Source organism: Pongo pygmaeus, chromosome 16, assembly GCF_028885625.2.
Source record: "Pongo pygmaeus isolate AG05252 chromosome 16, NHGRI_mPonPyg2-v2.0_pri, whole genome shotgun sequence".
In the NCBI taxonomy this organism is placed as follows: Eukaryota; Metazoa; Chordata; class Mammalia; order Primates; family Hominidae; genus Pongo; species Pongo pygmaeus.
In genome coordinates, this window is record NC_072389.2 from 58,712,364 (window position 1) to 58,734,559 (window position 22,196).

The following is a 22,196-nucleotide window of genomic DNA, read 5'->3' on the forward strand; positions in this document are numbered from 1 at the left end:
TCCAGCCTGGGTGACAGGGCAAGACTCTGTCTCAGAAAAAAAAAAAAGAATTGTGGAAAGTTAGGGTGCTTTTTGGCAGCCCAGGAACTAATTGCAAAGAAGAAGTGTAAATCTTGCACTTTGACAGTACTTTATTTTGACAGGAAAATACACACATGACCCCCTATTTTGTTTGTAGGTACTGCAAGAATCACATTTGCTCTGGTCCTACAGAAATAACCTCAGTGAAAGATCTGGATATGAACAGGGATTGGTGAGGATTTATGAGGGAGTGATTTAGAAGATATAAAAAGGCAAGTGATAAGGATTTTTCTCCTGCTGAGTGAAGGCTTTCAGTTTGGAAATACACCCCACTTTTGATCACAATGGCAAGTCATGATGAGTATCTGGATGCATAAATGGCTGTTCAGAATCATAAAGTCTAGAGCAGGAGCTAACCTATTATCCAGTGTTTTCCTCTAGATGAATAAGGTTATGATCTCAGTTTTTCAGCACCTAAGATCCTGAGACATTTACACATCCTGTCCAAGGCCTACCTACCAGGAATATACAATTGACTGGAGCTCTGCATTGCTGTCTATTGATACAGGGCTTTACCTTCATATAAGGCTATGTCCTCATTACAGGGTTCTCCTGTAATACTGACCTCCAACCCCTGATGCAGGGCTCTATCCCTCATACAGAGTTTTACCACAATGAAGCGTTCTGTTCCAATACAGGGCTTTATTCTAATACAACAGGGCTCTGTTCCTACTGTGGGGCTCTGATCTCCCATGTAGGAATTTATTTCTGTTCTTGTGATTTAATGTCGCATAACAAGTTGCCCCGAAAATTAGTGGCTTAAAACACTAACAGCATGTATTTGTTCATAAATTACAGTTTGGACTAAGCTTCGGGTAGATAGCTTATCTCTGCACCACGTGGCATCAGCAGGGGCATCTTGAATCATCTGGAGTCTCCTTTATTCACAGGTCTGGTGGCTGATGAAAGACATTGGCTGAGGCCTCGGTTCCTCTCCGTAGGGGCCTCTCCATGTGTTCTCTGCACCTGGTGATTCAGACTTCCTCACAACACGATGGCAGGCTTTCTTGGAGTACAGCAAGCATCCCAAAAACGTCTAGCCTTGGAAGTCACATAGCATCCCTTTTACCTTAAGCTATCAGTAGATTCACAAGCCACTGCCCAGATTCAAGGGGAGAGAACATAGACCTCACCTTTCAGTGGGAGGAGCCTCTATTTCACACTGTAGGATGAGCAAATGGAAAAGGAGAAGTGGTTGCATTCAAGACAATACAATCTGCTATAATTTGCCTTCTGGCCACAGCAATTCAAATCCCTCCAATGGACTAAATATATTCATGCCCCCGCTGCAAGGCCTCAAGTCTCATCCCCCTGAGCCATCAGCTTAAAGTCCAGGATCTCATCATCTAAATCAGGTCCTGATGACATGGAGGACCCTTGGCTTCAGATCCTGGAACACTGGTCTTTTTGATATGAAGCCCCGTGAACTAAACAGACAAGGATCCACATGGATAGCTCATGTCTGCTCCACTTGGTGTCAGATAGGGTAGCTCCCAGGCTGGGGCCTGGAAGCATCTGAAGTATCCCTTACTCGCACATCTATAGCTGGTGCTGGATCTTGGCTAGGAGCCCCAGTTTTACTCTAGGTGGAGCCTTCCATATGTTCTCTTTGTGTAGTAAATTTGGGCTTCCTTACAGCACACTGGCTGGCTTCCCTAGAACAAACATGCTAAAGAGTGAGCCAGCTGGAAGCTGTGGTCTTTTTACGAGCTGGCTTCAGAAGATACACAGCATCACTCTGCTGCACTCCATTGGTTAAAGCCTTCCTAAGCTCTGTCAAGATACAAGTGGAGAAGCCCTAAGCTTTACTCTCAATGAGAAAGCCTCAAAGTCACATTGTAAGAAGAGCAAGTGGGGTGGAAAAATATTGTAGTCATTTAGGAAAATGTAATCTGCTAGAATGGGTTGCCTTGTAGAACAGTGAACTCCTTTCTACTGGGGTCATTCACAGTGAGGCTGAATGACTAGCAGTCAGGAATGCTGCAGAGGGGATTCCTAATATGAACAGAAATTTTGACTAAATGTCCTCCGAGGTCTCTTGCATCTCTCAGATTCTATGAGGCTGTAGAAAGGACAATGGAACCCAGCTACTCTGAAGTTTTTAGGGAGCTGAATTGTATAGGCCTGTGGCATATAAGAAAAAGCCCAGGCAAAAAAGGACATATGGATAAATTGAAGGTGCTAAGGATGCAGCCCTAGGATAGCCTGTGTCTGAACACTATGACCTTGTCTGCTAACAAGAGCAGATGTCCGTGACCCTGGACAGTTCAGGCTGGCAAGAAAGGTGGCAGCTCATATAGTTTATATTGACTTAAAACCAGAGTGAACCTGCAGCCCAAGAAGAAAAGGGGTTGTTTCCTCTGCTGACCCAGAATGTAGACAGATACAAAAATCCATGAACCTTTGGACCAATAAGAGGGAGATGGGACTGTGTGCATGTGTGAGGGTTTTATAAGCCGCGAAGTGATGTGTCAATGTTGTTTATTGTGTCAGGACTTCCATTCATATGTAGCAGAGACTTTTGTAAACAAAGCTGAACCCTCTCTTGTGCTCTGTCCCATACATGGATTTCTTACATTTGGTCAAATCATCTTTCCATGAAGGGGCTTGTCTGTGTCCATTTCCTGTGAGACTCTTGCTTAACATTCTGAGTGAATCAATCAATTTGGTTACAATATTGGCCTCAGACCAGTGACAGGGGCTGTGTTAGTGGACACAGCCTCAGAGTGTGCCTCTCTAAACCTGCTGGCCATCTCTTATCATGTCTTCTTGTCATCAGTTTTTCAAAACTAGGCACTTTTTCTGCTGCCCTCCACCGGGCTGGCTTCCAGCAGTACCTTGCTCTGGGGCAGAATTGTACTGGCAAATGCATAATTCAGTGGTTTGTACTTTGCATCTATTAACCATGGCACCAAATGCAGGAATGACACAATGGTGAGGCTTTTGCTTAGACAGTGTTTTTCCTGAGTGAAGCTTAACATTCAAACCAATTTATAATTCCTTTGCATAGTAGATAAGTATCATAATAGTCTTTTAATAGATGACTCGACAGAAACACATACATTATAAGGTCAATGTCACTGCAAATTATTACAAGAGGTACAATTCAAGGGTCCTAACTGTTCGTATCTAACATTTACTTCTAGATTATGCATAGTACATAGTAGGTTTTTAAAAATATCCATTGGGCTTTATTATATTATCAATAGTCAATTAAATAAAATGCAGCTTCAAGGCTTTTTTTAAAACCAAAGACTGACTTAAAATAGACACATTCAACTGGTTTGAAAATCTCTAGCTGAAAAATAACCATTATGTTTCTACTAGATAATTTATGGCAGCTGGATTAAGGCTCAACTAACTAAATATCATATTTACTTGCCTTTATGCAAGTCATGAAAGCAGAAGTAGAGCCGTAGTGGTACCTTTTATTTATTTTCCCTATCTTATACTTACATATCTTTTACAAAGTACAAATATTCATAATTCTATTCATTCAAAGAATAAGTCTAGGAGAATCTGTTAGTACAGATACTGTTATTCCTGTTTCAAAGACAGAAGTCAAAAGGTTAGAAGTGATTTATTTATTTTTGCTATGCTTTTTTTTTTTCTTAAGCTCCAGAATACATGTGCAGAACCTGTAGGTTTGTTACATAGGTATACATGAGCCATTGTGGTTTGCTGCACCTATCTACCCATAACCTAGGTTTTAAGCCCCACATGCATTAGCTATTTGTCCTGATGCTCTCTGTTCCCTCGCCCCTCTACCCCACGACAGGTCGCCATATGTGTTGTTGCCCTCCCTGTGTCCACGTGTTCTCATTGCTCAACTCCCACTTATGAGTGAGAACATGCAGTGTTTGGTTTTCTGTTCCTGTGTTAATTTGCTGAAGATGATGGTTTCCAGATTCATCTGCGTCCCCACAAAGGACATGATCTCATTGCTTTTTGTACCTGCATAGTATTCCATGGTGTATATGGACTACATTTTCTTTATCCAGTCTATCATTGATAGGCATTGGGTTGGTTCCATGTCTTTGCTATTGTGAATAGTGCTGCAATGAACATAGTGTGTATGTATCTTTATAGTGGAATGACTTATATTTTGGTATATACCCAGTAATGGGATTGCCGGATCAAATGGTATTTCTGGTTCCAGATCCTTGAGGAATAGCCACACTGTCTTCTGCAATGGTTGAACTAATTTATAGTCCCACCAACAGTGTAAAAGCGTTCCTGTTTCTCCGCAGCCTCACCAGCATCTGTTGTTTCTTGACATTTTAATAATCACCATTCTGACTGGCATGAGATGGTATCTCATTGTGGTTTTGGTTTGCATTTCTCTAACGATCAGTGATGTTGAGCTATTTTTCATATATTTGTTGGCCACATAAATGTCTTCTTTTGAAAAGTGTCTGTTCATATCCTTTGCCCACTTTTCGAAGAGTTGTTTTTTTCTTGTAATTTGTTTAAGTTGGTTATAAATTCTGGATATTAGACCTTTGTCAGATGGGTAGACTGCAAAAATTTTCTCCCATTCTGTAGGTTGCCTGTTAGCTCTGATGATAGTTTCTTTTGCTGTGCAGAAGCTCTTTAGTTTAATTAGATCCCATCTGTCAATTTTAGCTTTTGTTGCAATTGCTTTTAGCGATTTCATCATAAAATCTTTGCCCATGCCTATGTCCTGAATGGTATTGCCTAGGTTTTCCTCTAGGGTTTTTATGATTTGGGGAGTGATTTATTTTAAAATAGAGCATATATTCACCCATTCTCTGGTTCAATTTTCTTTCTATTGCATTGTGATATTAGCTAATAAATGATTCTCATTATAATAAATAATTAGCCAGTAAAATTATTATTATTATTTATTGAACAACTATTTTATTCTATGCCCTGTGCTAAGTACTTTACCTACATTATTTCATTTACTCCTCACAACAACTTTTGAAGGAGACACTATTATTAGTGTCATTTGATAGATGAATAACCTTAGGCTTACAGAGCTTGAGTAACTTGTGTCAATGTGATAAAACTTTTTTTAAGAAAAAAAAAGAAGGACTCTGAAACCATGCAAAAGTGCTTAACCACAATGCAGTACTGCCTCTTATGGCAGATATCATGGAGAAAGCTGAAGACGATGGGAAAGAGAATGGGTGAAAGAAATAGGTATGTATGGACATTATTTTTTTTCCAAAGTAACATTATTTTTTTTCCAAAGTAACAATTTACATTTCAAAAATTATGATTTCACCATTGTATGAATGCAACTCTTGCTCCTGTAAAATTAAAGCTTTCCCCTCCTCCCCATTGCATTGTTACAGACTGGTTGGTGTTCAAGTAGGAAGGAATGTGTTCTGGAGTGGATTTATATTTTATAAGATGAAATAGGCCATTTTCATGCCCCATTCACTCAGTACTGTTCTCTATCTGTATCCTGGTAACACCTAAGTGTTTGTCCATTCAAGGATATCATCCAACTTGGACAGGCCAGCCTGTGTAAACCACACTTTCCAGTTGCCTGGTTATCATTACTAATGTATCAAAATCTTTTCTGGGAACTTCTGTGCATCTTTCCACCCAGTGAACCACGATTTTCTTATTCATAGTCTCATCTGCCCGGAAATCAGGCTTCTCAGTTAATATGACTGTTCTCCTCTGCCTTGTATTAGCCCTGCAGGCTTCACATCAGCCCTGCTCACTGATGCCAAAGACAGTTATGGGACTTTTGATTCAGAAAGTTTCCTTAATGTCTCTTTCATGTTCATCTTCTTTAACAAGGAAAAATTGGGGGAAACATCAAACGAGACCAGGAACTTAACTCATTCTAGACCTGGAGATGTCAGCTTATGAGTAAAATTTCTTGATCCAAGTGTCAAATTGAGCAGAGCAAAACCAGGTTTCTGAGTTTCACCATTATGACACTCATCCCCCTGAACCTCCTAGCACAGCGCTAAGGATGGTATGATGAGTGATTTCCTAAGAGGCTAAATATTATATTGGAATCAACATTGCTGCTCGTTTGCACAACAAACTGATGGCCAAAATATCCTTCTACATTTCCTCTCTCAAGTTAAAACCATAACCTAGGTCTAGATGCTTCCATTTGTTTTCTTCTTTCTTATATTTAAAATTTGTCTCCTCTTCAAGCTATTAGGCTTTTTGACTAATGGGAAGACAGGCTGAAAATTCTCCTTGTAGCTCACCTAGACTGGAAGGTCCCTGGCTTCTAACCACTTGCTTTATCATACGAACAGCTTTAAGAGTGTGGACTATGGGAAACTAATGCCACCATCTTCAAGAAAACTAAAGTTTTGTATTGCCTGTGATCCTGAATTACGTGCCATAGCAATTTTCGTCAAGGTTTGTAATGACCTTCATCTGGCTAAATCCAGTCATTTGGCCTTCAGTCTCTGTCTCCTCTGTTTGTAGCTCTTAACCCTGAAGACCATTCATTTGAATCTTTTGATGAAACTTTCCCCAATAAATAATTGATTCCCCCATGTTTCTCTCTCCTGGTTCTCCCCGATTTCTTCGATTCTTTTTCTTCATCTAGGTCCTCAGTCCTTGAATATCAGCTCTTACTTCTCCAAAATCTCACTATATGGGTATTTAGCCTGTCATGGGTTTCAGTACTATCATTATAAGGGTGACTTTCAATTCTAACTCACCAGCTCAGTCCTGTATCCCTTATTCTGCCTTTTTTAAAGGTCAGCATATACTAAATCTAACCCATCATTTTCCCCTGAAATACATTTTTCTGCTTTTTTTAAGGTGTAAAGTATAGATGGATGTGGACTAATGTGGTAGCAGGCAAAACAAGGAGAAATTAATGTACTTGCAAGAACTTCTCAAGGAATAAATACGAGATTTAATGACTGGCAAGATGTAAGGGATGATTCAAAGATACACTGTCTTTAGCCTAAGCAGGCTCCAGATCACTTCTGACTCCGTTCTTTGTTCCTGCCTTATCCTCTTTCCCCAACTAGCCAAAGTGTTTTAACTGCTCTTATTTTTGTCCTCAAGGCCATCGTAGCTATAGACTAAATAAAGATTTATTAAAAGAATGAATAAATGAGACGAATGAATCCCATTTTTACTGTTTTCTAAGGAGATTGATGTGACCTCCCAGTGGCTACTAGCAGCTTTGAATCTTCACTGTCTCAGTTCTTTCCTGATAACTTTTGAAGGCCATTGTTGTTAACTGATTAGTAGTGAGAATCTAAAATCTGCATGACACTTTCATCCAATCTGCATCAGAACTCTCCTGGAAGCACAATTATTCCAGGATGTGGTCAATTTTGCTGCCACTTCCAGCTGTACTCTCTCTTCTACCAGGACATTTTGTAGCCCCTGTGGTAGGCAGACTAATGATCCCCAAAAGATATTCATATCCTCATCCTATAGTCTGTGAATGTGCTAGGTTACATGGCAAAAGGACTTCATGGATATAAGTTAAAGGTGTTGAGATGGGAGATTACCCAGGTTAACCAGCTGGGGCCAATGTAGTAAGCACAGGTGTCTTTATAAAGGAAAGTGGGAGGCAAGAAGGTCAGAGAAGGAGATGTGATGATGGAAGCAGAGTTTGGAGTGATCCATTGTCAGACGCGGGCTACAAATCCCAAAATGAGGGCAGCCTGTAGAATCTGGAAAAGGCACGAAGCTGACTGTCCCCTAGAGCTTCCAGGAAAAAGATGCAGTCCTCTCAGCACATTGATGTTAGCCTCCTAAGTCCGAGTTTTGGACTTCTGACATCTAGAACTGTAAGATAATAAATTTGTGTTGTTTTAAGCTTGTAAGTTTGTGGTGATTTGTTACAGTAGCTATATGAATCTAAAAATCCCCTAAATCAACCATTTCTCACTCCTTATTGCCTAAAATTAACTTTCTGTTCATCAATCTCCCCCTAGATTCTCACCCCTGATTGCCTAAAATTCACTTTCTGTTCATGAATCTCCCCCTAGACTCTCACCCCTGGGCTGCTCTGTGCTCCCTCTGTTGCGCTAAACTCCCACTGATCCTCTTCTTTCCAAAACTTCCCATTGAGTGTTCTGGGCTTTCTCTTAAGTTGCACACAAACTCCCCTGTGTTCTCAAACTCTCCACCAAATGCTTCTCCTAACTGCTGGCTTTAGCTGTAATATGCTCTTTCCTGAGAACACCTTGAATATCCTTGAAAGTCCCTCAAGAAGATGCCTTTATTTTTCTTACATCCCAAGTATCTGACTTACAAAAATGTACTGCTTCCAAAACATCACACTTCTCCCCTTGTAGGTCCTTATAGACCACTCATGATATGCGGCCATATCACTTTTGATTTCTTGTCACTCTCATAGCCTTATGGTAACTCCCCTCTTATTTATTGAGGATTTTAAACCTGGATCACTTAATTGGATCCCTGTACCAAGCTCTGCTGTCATTTTGGGAGATTTGAGAATTCTTAAGAACGCTTTGTCCTAGTCATTGCATTTCTTGATCTCTTACACTGCAGTAGACTTTTCCTCTTCTCCACTCCAGCCATTAATTCCCAAGGGCACGCTCAGGGCTATTTTATCACTTAGAATTTCTCTACATCTGAAAAATCCTACATTCAAATATTCTAGAAATGATTGGGTTAAAACATTAAAGACAGAAATAACCAGATTGCATTATCTAACTTCACCATATCCCATCTCAAAGGAAACACCTGTTCTTCCTCTCCTGATGCCTAGCTCAGTAAATGACAGTACCATCCAAAAAATGTGCCCAAGGCAGAGACCTGGACACTGTCTTTAACTCTTACCTCTGCCTCTCAATTTATCATCCAAACAATTGCTATGTCCTCTTGAATTTACCTTCTAACTATCTGTAAAACCTGTCCATTTCTCTCCAGTCCCACCATTCCCAGATTAAATTATCTTTCCTCTGGATTACTGATGGTCTCTAATTGTTCTCTCTCCAGTGAGTCCTCTCATACCCACCAAACCCAATTCTTATCAGGTCTGGGTTGATCATTAGAAAGACATGGTGATCATGTTGCTTCTCTGCTTAAAATCCTTCAAGAGTTTGTAACAAAGTTCATATTGACATATCCTTAGTGACTGGCTGCTGCTTTCCCAGTAAGCTTCACCTGGCATACCTGCCATATGCTATCCCCTTTCCCTCACCACGCAAAACACAGAGCAGCCAAGGGAGTAGGAGGTTCAAGAGCACCACCTTCCACTGGTTATTGAAGGCATTATGTATTCATCCTTAAGTGGAAGCTGAAGCTGAATAGATGTGCATGATACTCTGAATGATTTTGAGATGTGGTCACCCATGCAAATTACATACTCACTGAACCAAATTCAGGACGTTGCAGCAATCCTGAAAAATCCATTTGACCTCCCACATTACAGTTTAGTTGCAAATCTTTCTGTCCTGAAGACATAACCATGCTCTGCAATTTCTCAGATGCGGACCCTTAAGAAGTGCAATTCACAAGGAGGCTGATTCTGTAAAAGCAAAGAGCAGCACTGCTATTCTAAGGTTGGGTATTTTCAGTGTGGCATGGGGAATTTCCTGAACAAACACCCACATCTTCCTTGATATTCCAGCATGCACTAATCCACTGTGTTTGCCGGAATAATTGCAAAGGGACTCGGTCACGTTTCAGGTTCAGCCTAGGCACACACAGTATCCAATACAGGCTGGAGATGAAATAAGAAAACTCTTTTGAGCGTAGCTGTAAGGTCAACAAATTGGAAAAAGCCACAATTCACCCTTGGGAAGGATTAAATACGCCGACATCCTCCAAATTGATTTACCTAGATCAGACCACATGTTAATGAGGCAGGCAAGTTACTCTAATTCATCATTACTATTCTAAATGCAGGGACCTTTTCACATTGAAGAGGCGGGGCAATGGATTCAAATGAGCATCACTCACTTACGGCTTGTCACTCACCCTTGCTAGGCCAAAGCCATTTATAATTGCTGTCATCTAAACTGCACTGAAAAGAACTGGACATTCAAAGAGCGCAGCTCCCAAGAAACAAAGTGAGTTTTCTTCCCCTATTACCTGCACTGCTTCATAAATGCTCTTTGCTGGCAAAATGTGAGCACTTAGATTTCTTCTGGGCACAGACATTTTTCTAAGTGCTTTAAAAATTTCTATTATTTGAAGGGTCTCCTTGAAAATGCCTCACTTTTCAAGACTGACTCTTCAGTGACACTGAAACACTATTTGTACCACAGGTACAAGAGCTACATTTCAACTTCATCCAAATTGTGAGTCGGAAAAGCAAGATATTTTTTGATGACGTTACACCTACCAATAAACTTTATTCATGTCAGAAGGTAAAGTTCATGCCTATATGAAAGTGAAATGTATCGGTGTGTTTATGTGATAACTCATCCACAAAAAGATGTGGCATAATCATCTAACAAGCTATTTCTGTAGGTAAAGGAAAACAGAAGTTAATGACCAAATACTAAATACTTTAGGCTTTGTGGGCCATATGGTCTGTTGCAGCTACTCAACTCTGCCATTATTGTATCAAGGCAGCCATAGGCAATACGTAAATGAACGTGTGCAATTGTATTCCAATCAATTTTTGCTATGGACTGCACTGCAATTTGATTTTCATATAATTTTTACCTGTCACAAAACAATATTATTCTTTTGATTTTTTCTCTGTGATTTAAAAATGTTAAAAACGTTTTTCACTGGCAGGGTCATACTGAAACAGGTGGCAGCTGGATTTGGCCCATTGCCCACAGTTTACTGACTCCTGCTTTAACCTGTACTTGTGAAAATAAGACATATAACCTCTTTGCTTACATTTCATTTTTGAGTACTTTATCAACACGAACTCATGAAGATCAGTGGAAGCATCAAAACACAAAAAACAGCTGCTGCAGTGTGTAAATACTAGTAATTTCAGATTTTACTTTGGTAGAGTTAGAAGAATACTCAAGAAGAAAAAAAAAGCAAGAAGCATCCAGACTATTTTCCTTAGATTGCTGTGTTTTTTCTTGTAATTTCAGTACTCTTTGAGTTAAATTTTTCCCAGGAGAATGTACTTCTAGATTCCTAATGGATTGTAACTTTTCCTTTCTAACAAATGAATATTCATTATTCATATTCATAAATCATCCTAATAAAATTATGTTTTCTGATTACAAAAGTTGCATTTGTTTATTTTAGACTACATGAAAAATGTATAAGATCGCAGATTACTTTTAGCTCAGGGAAAATTACTATTTAAAAAGCAAGAGATTGTTTTATCTTCTTTCATGCATCTGTAGCTGCAATTGCAGTCATGATATAAAAATATTTCCATTGGTGAATCAAATGTTGAATAACACACTCGGCTATTTGGCTAGAAAACTTGGTTTAACCTTGCGTGTGGATTCAGGGTGAAGCAAAGGTCTCTAATTCTAAATATTTGTTGGTAAATGTTGCTCCATCAGCTACTTGGAAATCAGTTTCCATCAGATTGGGTAAAGCCTGCTAACCAAACAAAGCAGCAATTAGGCCTCAGAAAACAGCCTCTGTTTTTATTCTTCTTGTACTTATACAAAGTCAATTTGTCCCTGGCCTCAGTCCTCCTACCTCCTTTTTTGGTATGAAATGTCTTTGGCTTGCAAAGCAACATCTGTGAGGTTATCAATGCATTTTGTGGCAGGCTCCCTATGAACTGAAGGCCTGCACAGGTGTTCATTCTTTGAGAAGGCTCAATCCATGCGACTGTGGCTTTTTTTGGCGCTCTTGCTTGTTGGCAGGTAAGCTCAAAGCAGCACCCTGTAGCTTCCCTTTAATGGGAATATGAACACTTAGAGTGAAGCTGTGGACTTACAGAGCTTTCTTAAAGCAAATTCAGCTCTTTAAAGAAAAATAACAACTGTTCTTTGCCTTCAAACCTCTCTCCTCTGCCCCCAACCCACACCCCCAAATCAGACAGGCCAGATGTTTGTGAAAACTGCCGTTTCCACAATCAAAAGTACAGCATTTACCATAGTTTTTATCAAAGATTTCAATTCCCCTCATCTTAAGGAAAATGACCCTTTTATTTTGTTGTGGACATAAAATTATGGCCCTGGGAAAATTGGAAGCATTTCTGTTGAGGGAAATCAATTTTCTCACTGCCATATATGATCAACATGTCACAGCCATCACCCAGATAATAATAGTAAAGTACAAGTAAAATGGCTGGTAATACTGGCTTTAAAGGTAGAAAAAGATAGAAGCAAGATAACACCCCCCCATCCCCCCGCCCCCCCTTTAAAGCATATTTGCAAAAAGAAGAAAAGAAAAGAAAAATCTCTAAGGGTTATTTTTGTTCTTTAATTTTCTTCCTTCCACCTTACTTTCTTCCCTTTGCTAGTGCTTTCTAGAGTGTAAGTATTTTATTTTCTTGTGTGGACTAATCGGCCAAAGCATTAATGAAACTGTAGAGATATGTGTTCTTCCTGGAAAAGAGTAAGCACTTTATGTGTAAACCACTCTGGCTCCTTTTCAATCACCCTGTTAATGGGTGGCTAATTGTCAAAAGATGTGACCAGAGTGAGATGACCCAAGAGTGTGTTTAGGTGGGAGGCAACAGGGAAAGTACAGAAGCAGCTTCTTAATTTGGATCCTGCAAACAAAAGGAAACATCAGATCTGACCTCGCTGCTGAAGTGTTAATGGCTTTCTCCCCGTCTCCCCCCTGCCACTTAGCATCTTTTGTGCCCCACCCTGGGAAGCTTCCCGGCAGAAGTGTGCATTAGCAGAACTCTACAGTTACAAAATGCTGCTTACTACAGACAAGGGAAAAAAACCTTCAGAGTGATTAAATGTTTTTTGGATAAACACATCCATAGCCATAAAAGTGCCATTTTTATTTCAGGCAGGCCTTTCAGTGATGTGCCTGCTGGGGCCACCAGCACAAAGGAGTGTTGTACCTATAATGTCATTGGAGCCCTTGAAGGAAGATCTAAGCACTGTCTTTGTCATTATAGGAAAGCTGGCCCCCACATGTAAATGTGGGAAACCGAAACTGCCTTTCATTTAGGCCAAGGTCATTACTGAGGAAACAGCAGACAGAATTTTGGCAAAATATCAAATATTTTCAATAATTCAACCATTTGAAAAAGAATACTGCTTGTTTCGGAATATAAATGAGAGTGAGCAGTAGAAATAAGAAATCCAAGCTAGGGACCAAAGAAAACTAAGCTAAGGACTCTCACAGATATGATAAATGTAGCATGCACAAAGATGTTCATAGAAGTATTATTAAGAATTGGAAATAACCTACTATCTAGCAATAATGAATTTAAAAAGATGAACTGTGGCATATACATATTATGAAGCTATTAAAGACAATAGTTTTAGAAAAGAGAAATAAAACTAAAGATACAGAAAAAACCTTTGCAGATTTAAGTAAAATAACAATAATAAAGTTATAGCTATGGAAAAATGCATCCTCAGGAAAATACACTAAAAAGAAATACATCAGAATGTTATGGTTGTGTTAGGACAGCAGTACTATGGGCGAAATATGTTTTCTCTTTTATTCTGATTGGTAGAGAATTGGATATTGTATTGATTTAGAAACAAACAAACAAAAGAAACAAACAAAAAGTAGGCAGAAATAAGCCCTAAGAAGCCCTTTTTGGAGCATGAGAACATCATTCAAAAAGAAGTTGTACAATTTTTCCCCAGATTTTTATTAGAACTTAACATCACAGTTCTCCAATATTTAGGTGGTAAATTGGGAATAAAAAGGCCCAGTGGGCTCTTTCTAGCCCAAAGGAGGTACTCTGCTCCCAGCAGCAATCTCCCAGTGCCTTTTCCCACTCACCTTCAAAACATCATGTGCCTCTTTGCTGCAATTTCCACAGAGGACGTGACATAAAATTTGGAGACTCTAGACAATGCCTGATGCTCAATGACATCAAAAACATCTGGATTCAAAGAGAAAAAATAGTTGATTTTTCTCCCTTTATTTTATAACCTTTCTTTCCTCCCAAAACCTACTTTCTCTTGTACACTGGATATATGCATAGTTCATCTGCAGGTTTACTCCTAGTTAGTTTTCTCTTTTTTTGAAGACCAAGAGGTATCCAAGGTATCCATAACCCAGCTCATAGTCCCAAATTGAAAGGTTATATCAGGTCATGATGTAAGTCACACATCAGGAAAATGTCACATCTGAATTGAGGAGACCTGGGTGGCTGTTGGCCCACTTAGCACTGTGGCTGGAGAGGCTCTCAGCCCTCTAGACAGCATCATGGACCATGTGTTAGAAATGATCAAACTCAGTGGCTTATTGGAGTGGAATAGTAGGAAGAGAGGTGTTCAAAGAACACTTCCTGTCAGTTAGTAAAAACACATCAATAAAAATAAATCAATGCCCACTTGTTTTCTAGGAATCTGCTTCATATTCAGCAAAGACTCCCATTATGCTGCATTTCTGATAGACTAGCATAGAAAAGATGTGGTTTCAGCTAGAATAAAGTATCGTGAATAAAAGCATTACTCTGTCATCAGAATCTTAAACTGTGGACCAAAATGTGAAGCAAAGATAAACTCAGATATAAAATTTAAAAATAAGTAACGAGTAAGAGATAACACATAATAGTCTATTATGAGTGATACAGAGGAATGGAAAAAATTCTGGAATAAAAGAAATAATTAGAAGCAAAAATTTTAGTTACAATGTGGCTTTTGAAAGAAGAGGAAGACATTCCTTAATAAATGCCATAAATAAAATGTTCTGTGGTTTATTAAGAAGTGGATTGTGAACAAATTGCATTGGGTTGGAGAACTTGAGTTTGATTCTTCACTTTTTCATTGAACTGTGTTGCTTTGAGTAAATTTTCCCCTCCTAGAGCCTTGACTTTAACAATAGTAAAATCAAATAATTGAACCAGATCAGACACACAACCCACCTCTCATTTCTGCCACTCTTGTAACAGACATTGCTAATCAATGGTGGCCCTTACCTGTGAAGCCTGGCTGAAGGCTCAGAATCCTTCATTTGACAGTGTTCCTGGCAGCCATTATTAAATAAGTTTAGATGTAATGGATAAAACTTTTCCATTACAGTCCAAAATGAATTCCTAGGTTTCTGGCCAACCATGACCCTAGAAGCTCTTTTCCAACCCTCAATAGAACAGAATTAATATGTTTTCCATTAGCTTTGTGAACACCCATCTCCAATGACACTCCATAGGCTCCAGATCAACTTTCCTCCAAATGTACATCCAAGAAGTTCTGTGTTTCAAGAGTTACTGTGCTGAAAGTACCAGCTTATCCAAATGCTGCTTCCTTTTTTAGTAGCCAATTTGTAGAAATGGCAGATAGCAAATATTTCTTTGGCTGGCGTGAGACACCTGGCAATCTCCACCACAACCATCTATAAATCACAGTAAGAGGGCATGCATTATCAATTCTTTATTAATTTCATTAATTCATAATTTAGAGTTTTAGTAGTTGTCCTACAATTATATATGTAATTTTATTTTCTTCCCAAATCCATAATAAAATAGAACAATACTGACCTCTTCTATAGATCCAACTGGCCTATGTTCCAGAATCCAGTTGAACCGCTGCATTCTGTGATCAAACTATGAAAATACATGCCACATCCCTTCTCCAAAACCTGCAGTAGCTCCACTGTCTCATTGGCCCCAGACTCATTGCCTTGTGCTTTACAACCCATTATTAGTTGGATTTGTCACGTGCTCTCATGTCTCATTATTTATACTCACATTGTTACTCCATTGGAGAGACCTGTTTGCTGTCTTTTCATCCCAGGTCCAGGACGAGGTTAAGGCAAGTGAGAAGACAAGGGTGCAAGTCAAAAGAGGCATACTCTAGAACCCTTTGTTACGTGTCTCCTTAAATGCTGTACCCTATGTGGCTCACTTGCCCTATCCTGGCTTTGGCCATTCCTTGTATCATAAACTAAATGCAACAAAAACTTATTTGTATGTATGATCTGATTGTATCCTCTCAGCCCTCATAAAAAAATAGTTATTATTTTTCCCATTTTATTGAATGAGTAAATCTAAAAATCTTGAGAAAAATTAAAAAGTTAGGGAGCATCAGAGTTAGAACTGAATATCAGTTCTTCTGAACCTGAGCAGAATTTCCAATACATGAGTCTATAACCCTATTTTATGGGCTCTGTGGCAAGGCATGCCTTTTCCTTCTTCCAAAATCCACATTTTAACTAAACTTTTCAGTTCTAATTATTTGATTTATTCCAAGTTTTCCTCATATCCATGTATTACTCCTCATTTGTTTTATAAATGTTTAGTATGTGTTATTATCTCTTACTTTTTCTTTTTTTTTTGGGGGGGGGCGTTCTGTTTCCTTAACTGATGGGATACACCTTGAGGTGAGATATACAATAAAATAAATTTTATGTTGTTGTAAAGCCTGAACTTGTCAGTGAACTTTATGAAGGATTGGGAGGTTTGCATTGTAACCAACTTTTATAGATAAGGAAATTTAATGACAAGGAATAATGACAGCTGCATTTACTAGGGACCTCAGTGTTGTATGAACTATGCTAAGCAGTTAGCATGCAACATCTCCATGAATTTCATAACAACCCATTGAGGAAGTCATTATTATTCACACATTAAATATGAGAAAACTGAAGCTTTAGGAAATACAGAAAATTGCATAAGGTAATTGCAGCACTTGTAAATGTCAGGGCCAGAAATCAAACTCACGTCTGACTCCAAAACCCATGCCTTTGAGTGATTAGTCCAGAGGTGCAGAACAGGTGAAGGTCAAGTTGGAACCTGGGCCTGATAATCCTGATTTCAATCTAGTTCCCTTTTTATTGTCCTAGTATACTCCAACTCTCACAAAATAGTCAGCCATTTAATAAGTGGTTTTAAATGACGTGAAATTATACTAAGAATAATTTTAGTCCATGTTTGCTTTAGCTATTTAGATGTCTCCTTACTTGGAATTAGAGCCTAAATAGAAATACTACCAACGTCCAAACCTGCTGCTTGGTAATAGAATAAATATGGTGTCTTTAGAGCACGCAAATATAAAGAATGCTTAGTAGAATGTGGTATTCATGTGTGTGCCTTGCATATTGGGAAGCATAACAAGGCTTGTGATAATTAAGCACTGGTGGATCCCCAGGGGTCAAAGGGCAGTGGGTTTTGGGAGCAGTATAGCACAGGGATGGCAAATAAGCAGCATGGCTAATTTATCCCAGGCTTCTTTCCCATGGGGCTCTGCAGTGGCTTCCGATCCATTTCAGCACAGAACTTCAGGCAGCCACTGCCCACTGTCCACGGCTGACTCTAGAGAAAAAAGCTACTCAGCATCCTCAGTAGAGTGAGAAGTGCATAGGTTATAGGTTTAGTTCCCAACCCTGCTGGTTCCACTTATTAGCTGAGCAGCCCTAGGCAAGTTACTTAACCTTACAGATCTTCAGTTCAGTTGCATTATCATCACCCAGAAAATAATAATACAGAAGATGCCAGTATCCCCCACCTTTTTTTTTAATTGAGTCCTGAATTTAATCAGAATAATCTTGACATTTCACAGATTTTTTTTCTTTTAAACTATGTGATGCCATCAGTTCATGGGATTTGGAGTCAGCCATACAGACCTAGATTTGAGCTGCAATTCTGTCACTTAACTTTGTAACCAAGAGTAAATTGCTTAACTGCTTGGTTCAGTCTCCATATCTATGAAAAGAGAATAACATCACCTCTACCACAGAGTTATTGTAAGATTAAAAAAAAAGAACATGACAAAGTACATAAGCTGTCATTTATTTGATAAATATTGTAATCATTCCTGCAAGGCAGGTCTCTAAGAGGCACCTCTGTCCATTCCTTTGGAAGGAGACATTTGGCCATGACACTGCACTTTGAGCTTGTCCTGTTTAGCACAGCCATTGTGCTAGCCGCTGTTTACCTAACTGATGAAGTTACCCGGTTTTTGTCCTTGGCTACTTGCTAGCCCTTGTGCAATAGCTCCTGATTGGAGGCTGGATCCCTGCAGATCACGTAACCTGGTCACAGCAGAAGTGGTTTGTTCTCTCTGTCTCCCTTTTGTGCCCAGTGTTACAAACTGTCAAGTAGAAAGAAACTGAAGGGACTCGGGGGTCAGAGTTGGGGACTATCAGGACTCTTGTACTACCTGATCTTTTGCATCTTATTCAATAATTATTGATTACCTACCATAGCCCAGCTTCCTAGGGCACAAACATGACATGACCCCTGCCTCAGGGAGCTCAGAGCCTGGTGCTGCCATGAGAACAAGTTTTCACTTGTAAGAACAATTACTCAAAAACTAAGTTGGATATGCTAGAGATTTCTTGAAGAAATATATGTAGGTGTGTACATACCAAGTTCAAGGAAAATACAAATGTATTTCCTCAAAAGATGCCTTTGAACTTGAAAGAAAGAGAATGCATCTTTTTAAAAAGTAAAGTAAGACTAAACAAGGACATATGCAGACTTTTGATATGAGTGTGCATAACTTTTATTAAATGTATATGAAAATTGAAAGTGAACATTTTTATCAAATATATATGTATATATAAATAAATAAAATAACTAGAGTTTAAGAAACTTTCACAAACCAGACACACTCATGTAACCAGTACATGGATTAAGAAACAAAACATTATGTGTACCTTCCAAATCCCTCCATCACACCCCTTCTAGTCACTGCCCGTTAGGGTAACCAACATCTTGTATTGTATCATCATAAAATAAATTTATGTTTTGTATAAATAGCATCGTATAGTATGCAGATTTAAACCATTTTCATATCAAAGTTCAGAGTATTTTTTGATGCTTTGTTCATTAAACTAAACCAGTGAAGTTTGCTCCACTGTGTAGCATATGCTTGAAGTGAAGGATTCTCAAGCTTGTGTAAAAATCGCTGACTCTTTCTGCACAGGACGATGCCTTTGTACCTGGATGTCCTGATCTTGGAGGTTACACTTCAGAATGTGAACTCATTCATTAGAAAATGCTTTATTTGATTGAAGGCCAGGTACTTGCTTCCCAGCAACACAGCTTAAGTAAATGCCCAACTCAGACAGTCAACATTACTGTCTCAAAAATCTTTCATTCTGACATATTATCACACATTTGTCATTAGGGAACTGCATACTCACATATGTCCATAAATATTTGGTCTTGGTAGACCCAGGTTGACCTGCTTGAGAAACAGCAGGAAAAAAATATCTTATCTCTGTCCTTGGACAACGTACAATTAAATGAAGGGAAAGTTTGAATGTGGCCTCTGAGGGACTTTGTTTCGCTGAAAACAAAATCATTTTGCTCTAGTCAATCAATAACTTTACATGGTAAATGTGAGTCTTAGGCTCGGAAAAAGGTTATCGGCCATAACATTTCTTAACACTTTCATAATGTTATCAGGAATTAAAAAGTAACATTTATCAAATATTTACAAGTTGCGTGGGACAGAGCACTGTGTAAACGTATGAATCTGATAATAGCCAAGCTGCATTTTAAAACAGATGCAGAAACATCTCAAAAATGTTTGCTTTTCAATGATGCATTCTCCATCATGTAAAAATTTAACTATTGAGATGCTCTGGTGACACGTGGAATGGGTCACACAGGAGGAATGTATCTCATGTGAAAGGTCAATATCAACACAGATGAAAGAGATTGCATTAGGCAGGTTATGCCACTCAAGGAAGGACACACATTTTCTAAATGAACATTGAAAAAAACCTATTATATAATGGAAAATGTGAGACAAATATTATTTACTTCAGTTGATTACATATGAAAGGTGTGTACTAAGGCACACTCAAAAGCAATAGTCCCTTCTTCTTGCTGTCAACTCCTTTCTCCTTTTGTTGTCAGTGGTGGCACTTCTCCAGGTTCTAAAGAGGCAGAAATTCATTTATCTTTCTCCCTCCACAGTCCCCTGGGCACTTTGCCTCTGTATAGGGCTTATCCAGTCAAGAGCCTCCATAGCTACCTTCATCATAGTAGATCCTGTATTCTATTAATTAGAGACGGTTAAGAAAAAGAAAGATGAGGAGGAAGAGGGGGAGGCGGAAACATAAAGTGATAGGTGACAGTCTTAAAGAAGAAAAAAGAAGAGTATTAGCTGAAAAAGGGAGCCACTCAGACCTAACAATCTCCACATTTTCCCTTTATCTGATGAATTTAATGGCCCTAACCCTGCAATTTCCACATTTTCCCTTTATCTGGTGAATTAAATGGTCCAAGAGACTGCTGCTCAGTCCTAACCTGGCCTCTGCATGCTGCTATCTTCCCTGTCCCTCCCTTCTGGGCCACATGTGAGGGCCAGGTCTTAGTGAAAACTGGAAAGTGTCTATTGTGGTCTGAGAGGCTTAGAACAATGGAATAGCACTTTCCAATAAAAAAAAAATAATTTAAAGTAGATTCTGTTGGTAGGGCATTTCTTTATTTGTTTCAAGAGTTGAAAATGTGTATATATATATATATATGCTTGACAAAAATGTTTACTTTCAATTTTCATAAACATTTAATAAAGGTTATCGCTAATTTCTTAGCCCTTGAATCTGAGAACTGTATTTAATTCTACATTAATGTGGATGGCTGCTGCCAATTCAAGGCTGCAAGGGTAATTGGTAATAAGGCCCAGATGCTCTTACAGAAAGAGAACAAAAAATATTGCCTCTTAAAACATAATATATAAATATTTTTTATTAAGTATGAGAAGAGAAATTGAGGGGTAAAGAGACCCAGACCTTAAATATCATAAGACATACAGGTGTATGTACTTTTGTTTTTTTAATTTCAGCATTCTGCTGTGTGTTAAATATTGCAAGTTGTAAAATGTATTTGTTTATTTTTATTATGACAAATTAATAAAGACCATCATAAGCTTTTAAAATAAGGCTATACAATATAAGTCAGTTACTTTATTAAATTGGAGTGTTAATGGATATTCACCCTGTATAAATATGGGTGTGAAAAAGGAGAGCCCTATAACTAATTGACTCCCTGCCCCAGGCACCCAAACCTCTTTCTGCAACTCTGGATTTGTCCCTCCAGGATACTACTGCCAAAATGATCAACACAAGGTCCCAAAATAACAATTTATTCTGCCCAAAGGACATTGTGCCCTCAGTCTCCTGGCCAGATGAATTGGCACAATTACATCCTTCTCTCTTGCTTTCCCCCTTAGGATATCCTAGGTGTCAGAGCTTTACATGTTGTGATGATTCAGAGAAAAAAATCTGCTAAGAGAGAAGGCAGTGCTACAAGCGTCTTCTTAGATTCTTAGGTCCAAACTGATGGAGTGAAACGCAATTCCTCCATTGGTTTGTTTCCTTCAAAACTTCACTGCCCCTCAGGCACATCCACAGATCAAGTAGAGGGCTAAATCCTTTCCTGACTCTTGACATAAATATATCGGTGTTAACCAACAATGACCGCAAATTAGCCAATTTGAAGTCTTCTCTTCCACCTGCCCCCTGTTCCCCAAGCAAGAATTAGTGACTTGAAGACCATGGTGCAAATGCCAGTTTAATCTACCGAACTGTATTTCTCTCTCTGAAGCAATCTGCTACAGAGGAAAATAGACATTCATTTCTGCTTCAGGAAATTAAACGTTTCAACATGGTTTCTTGATGATGATTTCTTATTTGTTTTGCCTCTTTTGCCTTAAAACTCTCTTTTCTCAGTACTTTCCTTTTCACAGAGCTGGTTTTCAGAAAACTTCTTTTTATTCATTCTTCTTTCTGACTCAGAGGCATTGAGCTCTGTATGAACAAACCCTTTCATCAAGAGACCCCACAGCTCGCCCTGGGGATGTGCAGGAGCAGGTGTATATTTGCTTCAAAAGCTGTTCTCAATGTAAATAAGCTCAAGGTGGGGCTCTTAGCAAAAGGCTGAGGAGGTGAAAGAGGAAGGCGGCTATTTATGTAGACAGAACTCTGCATCCTGTCCCCTCTAAGGGACAGTGCCCATGGATGGGTTAGGATGAGAGACTCTAGCTCACACACCAGCACTTAACTAGGGCTTCTGACCGTCAAAAGCTTCATCCTAGGGAGTTACTCACCACTAGCATTGAACTGCCTTTTAAAAAGATAATGTGGTATAAGGAAATGTGGAGAGGAAAAAAAGGCAGGGAAGATCTTTCCCAATGAAA